Consider the following 5,922-nt stretch of genomic DNA (forward strand, 5'->3'; position numbering starts at 1 on the left):
AAATTTTAGAAAACAAAAGAAAAAAATTATTACTTATATAGAAAATTAGTTAGATGTAAATTAGAGAATTTAAATATTTTGTTTTTGTTTTTATTACAAATCAATAGAAATTGTTATAAAGGTAAAGATTTAGAAACAACTATAAACTAGTAACTAAAACCATTAGATTGAACTAAATCAAACTTTACCTATTACCATGAATATAAATAAATTCTAATTGAAACCTTAACATTGAACCTTAAGTAGGAGCAAAACTCAACATTAAATGTAATTAAATAACAACATTAAATGTAATCAAATTTGAACTAAAACTCTCACATTGAATTAGATTAGACTCTAACTCCTATATTAAACTTTAAATCCAAATATGTTGACCTAAACTGCTCTATAAACCCTAAATTGCTCTCTAAACCCTAAACCACTCTCTAACCATATAATCTAAAACCTCTATCTCTCCAAACTGCTCTTTAAACCCCATAATTCGTAACATAACTTCATCGCTCCCCTCTATCTCTCTCTAACTCCTAAACCCAATTACTCTAAACCCTAAATGGCTCTCTAAACCCTAAACCACTCACTAACTCCTAAACCCCATCTGTGTAAACCCTAACTTCATATCTCACTCTCTTACTCTCTCATAACCTCATCTATCCCAACCCTAACCCACAATCCCTAACATAACTTCATCTCTCCCCTCTATCTCTCTCTAACTCCTAAACTGCTCTCTAAACCCTAAACCACTCACTAACTCCTAAACCCTATCTTTGTAAACCCTAACTTCATATCTCTCTCTATCATAACCTCATCTATCCAAACCCTAAATTGCTCTCTAACTCGTAAAAAAATGCAATGTAGTTAATATTTCTTTATATGTTATACAATAGGTTTGTTTAGAAAGATTCATTTAGTGTGTTTTGATTTAATTAGTTTATATAATAATCTGTGTATATATGCATATCTATGCAGTTGCAGATCTCTATTATCATCTATCTAGTTTTTTTTTTAATATATCTTTCATCATTATGGCATCGGGGGGTACTGATTTTGGAGAGGCTAGTGTACATGGTCATCCTCATAGTGGTTCATCCCATAGATCAACTACTAGTAAGCAGGACACAAAGACATTATTCAGTGATACAATTCAGCACTTACAGAGCATACTTGATATGAGTCTATATGCTTCACCTTCCCTACAACATAGGGATAAGGTTATTGTGATTAGAGATGAGCTTATTAGCATGATGTGCACTATTGAGGGTTTTAAACCTTATGATAGTGTTATTTTGGACACTTTTTATTGTGCTCTATCTCATTCTGGTGGTTGTGGCTTGTGATGGAGGGAGATAGATGAGATGGTCTCAGTAGAGAGTATCACGAACATGTTCCCATATTATCAACCTTTGGAAAAGGTTAGAGGGTACCGTGGTACAAGGTGTACTGATCCATTGGTGGCACCTTTCATGTATCCTTGTTAGTTAGCCGCACATCACATATGGCCCCAAAAGGATGAGTTCCCTTTATATTTCTGCAAACAATTGTTTGAAGAATTTCATCTTCATTAAGAGTTTGATTACACTAATATCCTTGGGCATGCTAAGTAGGATTAGGGTGAGTTCTCAGATAAATTTAGACACACAAATGCTCTTGCATCCATTAATAAATGGGCATTTATTGGTCCAAACCTTTTGGTGATGCCAAAACATTTGGAGTTAGCTATAGCTAGAGATAGAGTGGCAGATGATACATGTAGAGATGTGTACAAGAGTATTACCACTATTGCTATGCAAGTGCATGAGATGTCTTCTAATTGAGTGCATAGATACATGGCACGGTCATGATCTACATCTATATATGGTCACACTACTGCATCATCTTTAGGTGATGATATATATCATGAGGTTGACATCCCATCTCTAGTAGATATCTCCATGGAGTCTTTAGTGGACCACTTGAGGGCTATGGGTACATGTTTTTCTAGTGATCTTCTTTCAGCCTATTGCACTATAAAGTTGTTGATCAAACAACCACTTAGTGTAGTGCCATCATATGTGGCTGGTGTCATCAGAGGTATGTTAGAGCCACAGGGTGGTCAAGGGTAGGCGGACATATATGTTGTAGCTACAACTCCACCATAGACCACAACTAAGGAGGATGTAGGCCCCCTACCAAGGCAAGTTTTCACCCACCACGATGTTCATTGTTCACAAATATGCTCACGAATCCTACACTTGACTTTGGAGATGTGACCTTTAGTGATACAGACTTCAGTGTGATAGGTAGGCATATATTTGCAATGATGATGGCATATGGGGACTTGCAGACACCTACACATCCTGTGTAGTAAGAGACATAGGCAAAACCTTACAAACATGTCTATTTAATTAGACCTACAGATCTATCATTTAAAAATTTAGTAAAGTATAACTTCTGACATATTTGTTTCTTCTATTGCATACAAACTACATCTACAGCTTGTGAGGGTAGAGATGGATAGATAGTTGTCGATCCTAGTCATCCTGAGTCACAGGTAAATTTAATTGTACTTATGTTACTATTTAAATTGAATTTGTACACATGCTCATGATACATTTGTTCTTATATTGGACACAGGGTTCGTGATCTTATCTCAATTGATCACATCGTGGAGTGTGATGTGATCATGTTTGATATTCATATATGTCATATGTACATGATGTTTGATATTAGTTTATGATGATATCATTTCTAGATTTATAGCTATGGGACATATTACATTTATAGGACACATATTTGATAGTTGACCATTTACATTTATAGCACACATATTTGATAGTTGACCATTTTACATTTACAACTATGTGACCATTTACATTTTAGGTTGACATATTTTATATTTTCATGAGTTATGTGAACGTTTACATTTATAGTTGACATATATGATTTTTTCATGAGTTATGTGACCATGTTTATTTTAAGACATGTTAACTTTATATCCCCATAAGATAGTAGTTAATGACTACTTAGTTAAATATTTATTAGAAATTACCTATTGTCTATATTGTTTATGGCATTAGATCCAAATTAGTTATATTACTTATAAAAAATTAGTCACATGTTAGCTAGATTTTTTATGACATTAGTTAGGTTACTTATGATGACCTATTAGTTCTAGATTGGTGTCTATAGTTATAAATTAGTTAGATTAGTTATGACATTAGGTCTTGATTATTTGGCAAATTAGTTATATTTTGTTAGAATTTCATGACATTGGTAAGACTCCTCATGACTTTGTTAGTTCTATATTAGTTCAATAACTTATGGTCCATTAATTAGATATTAGAACTAGATCACCTATTATTTTAATAATTTTAAACCTGTGTGTATGATTTCAAATATATGTGTGTGTGTGTGTGTGTGTGTGTGTGTGTGTGTGTGTGTGAGAGAGAGAGAGAGAGAGAGAGAGAGAGAGAGAGAGAGAGAGAGAGAGAGAGAGAGAGAGAGAGAGACTAACTTTAGATTAATTGTTTTTCAATTACATGTTTGAAAAATATACATGTATGGAATTAGTTACATTATTTTATCTTTTACCTTACATGTATACAAATTCAAATCATATAATTAGAATTTTTAACCAAGTTATAACCATCTATTAGGAAATCAAAATCATAAAATTCCATCCTATGTATAATAATCATATCAAATAATAAAAATGTCTAAAACCATTTTAAATCAAATCATAACCATCTATTAGGACATACAAATTATATAAATTCATCTAGATGAATAATCATCAGATTAAATCATATAACCATTTATCTACATGTCAAACATAAAAGCATAAATAATCTAGATATCAAAGATAAACACATACATCATGGATATGTTCGAAAATGCACAAATCTATGTCAAATCATTAACATCGTGCATAAATAATCTCTAGATAGCAATCATAAATCTTAGATATAATGTGAAATCATAAATTTAACACATAAGTCATTAACATGTTAACCATAAACACATCAATAATCTATGCATAGGTCTTTAAACATGTATAAGTATTGAAAAACAATTAATGTACATGTAAATTTAGAAATAAATACATTATTTTTTAGATAATTGTTAATGTGTAATAAATTTATGTGTTGTATAAATTAATGAAAACATGTGTTGCATAATTTTCGTGCTATGAAGTGTAAAAGTGTACATAGAAAATGTACATGAAAATTTAGAAATAAATACATTATTTTTTAGATAATTGTTAATGTGTAATAAATTTACATTTCTATAAATTAATGAAAATATATCTTACATCATTTTCTAGGTGTTTTATAAAAGTGTATAAATATACAAAAAAGAAAAACATGTATAAGTATTGAAAAATAATTAATGTATATATAAATTTGAAATATTTTTATGAATCATTAAACCTATCTAGATCATTGAGGAAGCTGCTAATATATATAGTCAAGATCCTTTTTATCTTTAATAATCTCTAACAACTTTTCATGGTCTTCAATATCTAACCTCCACTTTGGTTTGCTACATCCTTTTTTTGGCATAATGTCAAACTGAATCTTTGTGGCTAAAACCAAGTGGCTATAATGTAAAACTTTTTGGCTAGTCATGTATTCAATAAATTGAACACCATTGTGGTCAATTTTTATTTGTTGATAATAGGTGCCTAGAAAATAAGATTTATACAAGTCATTTAGTACTCTTAATAATGTAAAAAAGAAATAATTATTTACAATTAATCTATCACTCTCTAATTAGTTGTATACATCTCATAAGAGGATAACCTATACCTTCTATAACAATTGAACTAGTTGGATAAGACTGGTTATCATCATCTATACATAGTTTGATCAACTTGATTTTCACTTTTGTGCATCTAAGTAAATAATAATCCACACCTTCCACATTTTCAAGATCCACATTGATAGCAAAGATGTCACCTACAAACATAGAAAAATAATGGAAACTATAAATAAATATAAATGTGAAGAAAAATTAATATTATTTAATGAAACATGTTTGTAGAAACTCACTTGGAACAATTAAATCAAAAACACATTAATAATCAGCTAAATACATAGGATTATGAATGTCTATGTCATTCTCATCTTCTTCATAAAGGGGTGCTTCTGATTATGTTTTTCCATGTCCACTCATCGACATAGCTAGTCAGAATATTCTCACATTGATCTATTGCATTGTTTTGAATGCAGACATTACAAAAACATGATTTTTCTCTTCCTCAAATTATTGGAGGTTTGTGTTGTCTAGTAGTCATCAATTGATACAATCTTCTAATTCCAACAATGGGTTGACAATTGTAAGGATTCAATCAATCAATATTTATAACACATTAAATTGGCAAGTATCTATGTCAATAATCATAATATTAAAGTAATCATGTCAAAGAAAAATGGAAATCTTACTTTTCACTTCCAAAAAAAAATGTTTATTATATGTTGTATCACGAGGAGAAAAATGAGATTTGCACCATTCAACAACTTGATTTGCTTTGTCTATCTTTGCACCTATATAGGAAAGAAAATTGTAGATCAATTTTAACAAAATATAAAAGAATTATCTAGTAGATGGTCATATGTGTCAAATTTGATTAGTACACAACAATAAATTATGCCTGAAATTTCATGTTGGCGAAGTGCACGCTTTACACAAGCTCCTACTCCATCATTCTTTCCTTTTCCATGACCACTTTCAAAGAAGTTCCAAAGAAACTTAAGATTTCATCTCACATGTTGTGTTGCAAGCCAATTGAATGCTTTGTAGACTTAAATTTCCCTAGGAAAAAATTAAAATAAATTTATGAGTAATCAAATCTATATATAATTAATTGTTCTATTAATTAAATATGTGCATGAAATTTTAAAGTTTAACTTTCAAATACACTTACCAGCACAACCATCAGACCAA

The sequence above is a fragment of the Cupressus sempervirens genome, chromosome 5 (genome assembly GCF_028749045.1).
Source record: "Cupressus sempervirens isolate cs-2001-9-10 chromosome 5, ASM2874904v1, whole genome shotgun sequence".
Taxonomy (NCBI): Eukaryota; Viridiplantae; Streptophyta; class Pinopsida; order Cupressales; family Cupressaceae; genus Cupressus; species Cupressus sempervirens.